Source organism: Juglans regia, chromosome 3 (genome assembly GCF_001411555.2).
Source record: "Juglans regia cultivar Chandler chromosome 3, Walnut 2.0, whole genome shotgun sequence".
Classification (NCBI taxonomy): domain Eukaryota; kingdom Viridiplantae; phylum Streptophyta; class Magnoliopsida; order Fagales; family Juglandaceae; genus Juglans; species Juglans regia.
In genome coordinates this window covers 7,961,307-7,969,670 of record NC_049903.1, presented here as the reverse complement: position 1 = coordinate 7,969,670, position 8,364 = coordinate 7,961,307, and the positions used below count along the sequence as shown (strand labels likewise).

The following is an 8,364-nucleotide window of genomic DNA, read 5'->3' as shown; positions in this document are numbered from 1 at the left end:
TTTACTAGAGCGCTATCAGCATATTTTGTTATTATTTAGGGGATATTTCTTGATGTCCGAATCCTATCGGTATAAATAATTATTATATTTATTTAGTGCGTCTTCATTTTAATGAAATAATATTTGCAGTATAAAGTAGAGCTTATATTAATAAATATGAGATTTATATAAAAAATAAAAAATAATTTTTTAATAATAAACTTTATTTAAAAAAAAAATCAGTAGTTGCACAAAATATATTTAGCATTGCTTATGATAATTTTCCAATCCATGTCTGAGTTGCAACTGATTTATCAAAATGACTTCCTTCAATCTCTCCATGGTCCTTTCGTTGCTTTCCATGCTCGGGTTCCTTGGCCTGACTTGTACTCACGCAGCCGACCCAGTTTCACTCTACCACTTCAGTGAAAACGCTACCTTCTCCCAAAATAGCCTCTACAATTCCAGTCTTGACTCCCTCATCTCTTATCTCTCCTCCAACGTCACCCGTAACATCGAATTCTACAACACCACCTCCGACCCCGTCTACGGCCTCTTCCTCTGCTACGGCGATGTCACTTCCCAAATGTGCCGAGCATGCGTGGCTGCTGCGACCAAAGAGCTCGCCGCTAAATGTTCAAGGGAAAAGGTTGCTGTTATTTGGTACGACGAGTGCATGATATTCATAATAAGTATGTAGTGTTGAACAGAACATCTCAATTATTTTAGTATGAATAAAATAAAAATATAAAAATATATATAATATGTGGTGTAAAATGTCGAGTAGCATAATTAGAAGAATAATATCATCCTTTTAATTGAAAATGGAGTGATTGCCAAAATTAAATATTTTAAAGGTGTGCTTAGAAATTGACAGTGATTTGTGAAAACTGTGTATTTTTCCCTATTAGATAACTTTGAGATATTGCTAGAATATCTGAATGGATCCGAAATGATCATCAAACAAGTTTTCCAATTCTTGACCTCAAAGGCTCGCCTTACTAATCTCTCTTTATATATGTAAGATGAGTGTTCATGAAATTTAGCCTCGTTTGATTACACAATTCAGATAAGATGAGATAAGATATTTCGTTAAAAGTTGAATAAAATATTATTATAATATAATTTTTATTTTGAGATTTAAAAAAATTGAATTGTTTATTATATTTTGTGTGAGAGTTTAGAAAAATTATAATAATGACATGGTTCTAGGGTTGCAATCCGACTAAATCGTTTAATATTTGGGCACGATCCGACCCGACCCGACTCGAACATGGGTGAATATAAGCACGACCCGACCCGTTATCATTTTTTCTTGTGCTGAAACTTTGGTGATCACATTCATGTGCCCCAAATGTGGTGAGTTTGCTGCTGAAATTGTCAAACCCAAGATCGTCGAGCCGCTTGAGAGTCCCAAAGGCCTATAGAGAAGCAAGAGAGGAGGAGGACAAGGAGAAGACGGAAGAAGAACAAGAATTGAAGGAGAAAGACTCATCACACTGCGGAGCAAGAATCAAAGAAATGGGTTGAAGATGCTCACCCATCTTCTTAACTTGGGAATAACTTTCTCTTTTTCTCTAGGCTTAGGCTTTCACGGGAGCTCTCTATTCTTTCTTGTTGATGCCATTTTGGCATTCCTCCTCTTCAACTGTGGCTAATCTCTGCAAAGGTTCGCAGGAATATGCTCTTTTCCTATAGCCTGGCACTTGCCATTTCATCAGCTGCTGTTAGCTCTCCAAGTAGCGACGAAACCAAGGGATTAACTGATTTAGAAGTTTTTCCTGTACCAATCTGACTGATTTAGAAAGCTAAAACAGAGAAGGAACACCCGGTGAAATATGGTTTGCTGATACAGAATCCGTTGCTATTGGACTTGGCAAGTAAGCCCAGAAGAAAGAAGTTCAATGAACGAAATATAAGACACAGTTCCATCATTTTCCAGCCAAAACCCTATACTTGTCCCTTCTAGTAAAGTTCGTGCACTCAAACCCTAGCGTAGCAGCCAAGATTCTTTGCACATAATTTGCAACATCATGCGGACTTTTCCCAGAGGAGCATGTCGCTTCTATTCGTAACTGGCTCAAGAACGTTACCTCATAGATAGGCCTAGGGTTCATGAAGAAGAAAATCGGGTCCAGTGCTTTCCAACCCCTAGCCATGATTTCCTTTGCATCCGTCTCCTGGATTCGTGTTAACCTAACAGTGGGTATTGGCGACAGGATCTCAGTTAATCGAAGGAGAAGACAGAAGAGGAGCAAGAATCGACAAAGGTAATGAGAGAGCTAGGGTGTGATTTGTGTGATTTTCGACGGGTTGAAACCGGCATTTTACGGGTTCAATCCGAAAATACTTTTCACTCGTGTTTATCGGTCGGGTTGGTTCATTCGAGTGGGTCGGGCCTGCGGTTTTTCTGCACAGCCCTAGTTTTGTGTATTCAAATGGGCCTTAATTTCTATCCTGCACTGCTCCTCATTGACTATGGTACTGCTTCGTATATCAATGAAACATGATATTTTTATGCAGGAAAAAGCAAAATCTCAGCAGTAACAATAGTCGCCATTGTTGCCCCAAAGCCGCTATGATGCTCCTAGTCCTGTCCTATAGTTTCCTAACTAGGAGATCAGCAAGAATGAAGTTGAACGAAGAAAAAGGATCAAGTTTTGAGAAACCTGATCATATCCTAACCTATAATGGTATGCAATTAAGTTGTCTTGTGTTCAATAGATCTCACTCTTAAACATTTTGATTCAAACATCTATCTGCCCCAAGAAAAAAAAAACATGTATTTGTATTCTATACTCATCCAATTAAAGTTGTTCTTTGACCTCTACTTGTGGGAATGATAAATATAGAGAAAACATGCCACACATCCTTTGTGTTTTAGTACAACACGAAATAAGACAATTAAATCATGACGAAGAGAATAGTAAATTATCTCTATCATATAGCTAAATCACTAATGGTATAAACTTTGCATCCTCATGTCTGCACAAATTGCTGTATAATCTCTTCCTTTTTTGGGATACATAGCTGCAAATGAAATTGCAAAGGAAATAGCAACAGCAGACTGCTTGCAATTTGATTTTGGAACAATTGAAGCTGCCACCAACAAATTCTCAAATGACAAGAAGTTAGGTTCTGGTGGATTTGGGGAGGTTTACAAGGTACTAAATTAATCAATATTCATTTATTGACTTTCTTCATTTTTTTCTTTTTCAAATTTTCTAATAGTTCTCAAAAGAACCATATCTATCAAATTTATTGCATTTCAATATGAACAAATTCAGAATTTTGAAAACCTTTTGAAGTCAGTATTTTATAAATTCTACAATGAAATTATTCTAAAGCTGGTTGAAGTACCAATATTGGCAGGCTACACTTCCTACTGGACAAGAAATTGCAGTAAAGAGGCTATGGAGAAGCTCTGGACAAGGTGTAGATCGATTTAAGAACGAGGTTGTACTGGCAGCGAAACTTCAACACAAAAATTTAACAGCGCTATTGGGATTCTGCTTGGAAGGAGAAGAAAAGATACTTATCTATGAATTTCTTCCTAATAAAGGCCTTGACTATTTTCTATATGGTATGTCTACCGGAACATCTGGCTAACACTTTTACATCAGTATGCATGTCCATCTGGTCTTTTATTTATTGATTGAAAAGTCTCTTTCACCTTGATAAACTTGTAGATCCCAAGAGACAAGGACAACTGGTTATTACGAGGAATGCACGCTACGCTACTCTAGCCAGTATATCTTCTCCAGTTCAGCCGTCGACCCGTCCGCTTTCATCTCAGGCAATAAGAGTATTTCGGAGGCAACCCGGCTTGGCGAGCTTCTCAGGGCAACATTCAACGAGTTGGCAAGCGGGATCTCAGATCTTGGGCCTGGGGCCTGGGGCCAAGAAGTTTGGAACGAAAGAAACGAGATTCACAGCATCACGAACCGTGTACACCCTTGTGCAGTGCACGCCGGATCTGACGGGTTTCGATTGCAATAGGTGTCTTCATATAGCGATGTCATATTTGCCGGATTGCTGTGGTGGAAAGGAAAGTGCCTCAGTTCTCTTTCCCAGCCGCACAGTTAGGTACGATGTGCACACGTTTTACTTGAGTGTAAACGCATCGAAGGCAAGGCCCACTCCACTTGTGCCTCCACCACCTGGTAAAGTTTAATCCTTTTCTTGTTCTTTTTTAGAGGATAAAGAAAGGAATCCAAAATACGGAAGGTAAAGTTGGTTTCTCAATTATGCATGATTAGAACTTGGGGATTTTTGCTTTCCTATATATCTGTCTTGGTTGTTGTCAAGATGTTGGACCTTGGAATATGATATCACCGAGTAATTAAAATGCGAAAGTCGGGCCTTTTGTTCTTCTTTCTTCATCCTTGAATTTGTCATCCCCAATCATCCTGTCTTTACTCATACATCCGAAAGATAATATGCGCTACAAATGTGTCTCAACCCCCCCAACTTGCCAATACTCTCAACTGGTCGCACTAAGGAACTATGACAGTAGTGGTACTTACGGCGTTTTGGGCCCAAAAGATCTCAAATTCGAAAGGTTTGTCCGAGTTTGACCTAGTGTAAGTGTTGCCTGCTGTATTAATGATAATTGAGTTGTGATCCGATAATGAGTGGTTTTATATGCCAGTCACTTGAAGGAACAACCACTTAAAACATGCCAGTGTGGCTGAGGATGAAAAAATCAAGAATGAAGAATAACATTTACTTTTATTTAAATTATTGAAAGTGTGTTTAAGCTACAAGTCTAAATACAAATAAAACATCAAACGAGTTAGGAAAACATTGCGGGATGATACCTTATATAAAAAGACAGACTTGGTTTTCCCATTCCACATGGCGACTTTGTAGTTTAACTTCAGAACATAGGTCACTATCCTTGCCAATATGTTAATGTTCTACAAAAATAATTGATAGACTGCCATTGTTGTTTATGCAGGAAAAAGTCGAATCTCATCACTGACTATTATTGCCATTGTTGCTTCTATTTCCGTCTCTGTGGTGCTATTCGCTATTCGCTACTGCTTCCTTAGTAAGAGAGCAAAAACAAAGTATATACAGGAGGAAAATGGTAAAGAAAGTGGAGCTCCGGATAATATTACCACTGTAGACTCCTTGCAATTTAGTTTTGCTACAATTGAAGCTGCAACAGAGGGATTCTCAGCTAATAACAAATTAGGTGAAGGCGGATTTGGTGCAGTTTATGTGGTAAAGGATGAGTTCTCATTGTTTGTTTACTTTTTTTTGTGAGAATTCCACTCATTGAAATGTAGCTAATTTAGTGGATGCAAAACATGATAATGCTGATGCTTTTGATGTTTTATATGAATAGGAAGGGGTACAATATTCTAATGGCCTGTTAAAGTATGTTGCCAGGGTACTCTTACTAACGGACAACGAATTGCTGTGAAGAGGTTATCGAAAAGTTCCAAGCAAGGAGGAGATGAATTTAAAAACGAGGTTGTAATGGTAGCCAAGCTTCAACACAGAAATCTTGCAAGGCTAGTGGGATTTTGTTTGGAAGGAGAGGAGAAGATACTTGTCTACGAATTTGTTCCCAACAAAAGTCTTGACTATTTTCTTTATGGTTTGTCTCTTTTAAGCATATTACTAATTTTCTTGAATGTTAAAGGAAATGAAAGTATTGAATCCACTCAAATAGGGCGTTGTTTGCAGTTTGCTAGCCAACAAATTTATTGAGTTTTGTAAAACTTAAAAGAAGTCGATTGATTAAATTTCGGTTTATCAAATGATCTTTGGTGTATTTATTTTAAAGTTGACTGAATCAGTTCAATATGTATCTGCCTTAATTATTCAGCCCTGACTATTAGGTTCTAATGAATGTGTAGACCCTGAAAGGCAAGGACAACTGGACTGGTCTAGGCGTTACAAGATTATTGTAGGGATTGCTCGAGGAATTCTTTATCTTCACGAAGATTCTCGGCTTAGAATCATACATCGCGATCTTAAAGCCAGTAACATTTTGCTAGATGGGGATATGAATCCTAAAATCTCTGATTTTGGCATGGCCAAGATTTTTGGAGTTGATCAAACACAGGGAAAGACCCGTAGGATTGCCGGCACATTGTGAGTTCTGAATCTTTGTTTATTTCTATTACAGAATATGAAATCTAGATTTGTGAATTCATTTCCACTTAAAGTAAAGCAGTTTGGAAAAAGGCCATCTAATATACTACTAGAAATTTCTTACAAGTTAGAGAAGCATAGACACTCCAATCTTCATTGCATCAAGATCATATGCATCAAAGTAATTTTGAAACAGGGATCATATGCTTTACACTGTTTTAGGTACCAAGTTAGCATGTATTATAACTAACATTGGTGTAGCAATGATGCTGGTTTGTAGCGGTTACATGTCTCCAGAATATGCCATGCAATGTAAATTAATCCATTGCAATGTAAATTAATCCATGTTATTTCTTCATCCTTGGAGAAGTAAAAGTAAAAACCCAATAAATGCAGAAGTTTTACTAAAAACATTCCTATTGACAGAATCACCTCTTCCCATATTTTAGATTGCACAAAATTAGAGATTTCTTAATTTTAGGCATATGTTACAATAGTATCTTTTCCTTATATGTAAATTTTCATAATTAGTTTCATTGTACACTTATATATTTTGTAAAGCAGAATACAAAAAAAATATACTGAATTATTCAAACACGTTTCCCTTCTTTCTTAACATGGTATCTGGCTAGAACTCGATTTTGCATCACCATGGATGAATCCTCCAACCCACCTCTCCCTTCCCTCCATTCCCCTTATCTTCTTCATCCCTCAAATTCACCAAGCCTAACCCTTGTCAATGGACTCCTAACCGGAGACAACTATCCCAAATGGCAAAAAGCCATGACCCGAGCCCTCAATGCCAAAAACAAACTTAGTTTTGTTGATGGCACCCTCAAACCTCCTGAACCTAACACACCCGAATACACCCGATAGAACTAAACGAAGGATATGGTTCTTACCTGGATCCTCATTTCTCTCAGCCCCTCTCTTGCCAATTCTCTTGAATATCATACCAACCCACGTGATGTTTGGGTTGACCTTTCCTCTCAATTTTGTCATGGTAATAATGCCAGAATTTACCAACTCAAACGGACTCTCTCTTCCCTACATCAAACCACAAATTCCATTCATGATTACTACAACCAAATCAAACAAATTTGGGATGAACTTGGTCATCTCCAACAAAGCACTGACCTCAAAGCTTTACAGCAGCAAGCCGATGATGAACAGGTGTTCCAGTTCCTCCTCGGTCTCAACGATTCATTCGCCTTCCTCCGCACTCAAATCTTAGCCATGGATCCACTCCCACCCATAAGCAAAGTCTTCTCTATTTTGTTTTAAAAAGAGCAACAAAGGCTGCTCAACATTCGACCCTCTCAATCGGAAACCATGGCCATGGCAGTCCGATCTGGTGGGCGTCCAAAACCCCCTTTCAAGTGCACGACTTGCGGCAAAGATGGCCATACCCAAGATCGTTGTTGGACCCTCGTCAGTTACCTCCCTGGCCGCAACCCGTGACCCAAGACCCAACCATCCATTCTCGGTCAACCTCCGTCCAGCGTCAACCAGACCACTGCTGCTTCATCGGCTTCAAGTCCAGTTCCTGGCCTGTCACCGGAGCTCTATTAGAAGCTTCTCGGCTTGCTCGCGCCATCTTCCTCTCCGATTGAGTCCTCTGTCAACTTTATTGGTAATCTCTTCTCCCCTCACCTTGATTTTCCTCTCAATCGGCGCCTCCATTGGGTGGTAGACAGTGGCGCGAGCCACCATATCTGCCACCACAAGGAAGTTTTCACTGATCTCCAGCCCCTTGCAACCCCCCACTCGATTCGGCTTCCCACGGGTCAGGATGTTCCTGCCGAGGGTCTCGGCACATGTGTTCTCTCCCATTTTCTAACCCTCACTCAAGTTTATTTTGTTCCTCTATTAACCTTTAATCTATTATCTGTTTTCCAAATTGCCCTTCACAATTCTTGCATTATTACTTTCTCTTCTAATAATTGCTTATTTCAGGACCCACAGTCGATGAAGCCGATTGGAGCGGGTGAACTCTGCAATGGGCTTTACGTGTACCGTCCCGACCCCCCTATGGTTTTTGCTGCTCAATCCACTTTTAATAAGACCCTATGGCATCAACGTCTAGGTCATCCCTCTAGTTTTATTATTCCTAATATTTTAGATTCTCCTTGTACTCTTTTTAATTGTGATGTTTGTGCTCGTTCTAAGCACACAAGATTACCCTTTCCAATTTTTGCTAATAAAAATGTTTTTGCTTTTAATCGTATTTTTTGTGATATTTGGGGTGGATATCATACTTCTTCCTTATCTGGAGCA

At 39.0% G+C, this 8,364-nt stretch overlaps 1 pseudogene; it reads left to right on the top strand.

Annotated features, from left to right (window-relative positions):
* The first annotated feature begins 298 nt into the window (after positions 1-298).
* Positions 299-6,428, top strand: LOC109018779 (annotated as a pseudogene).
* Positions 6,429-8,364: the final 1,936 nt, after the last annotated feature.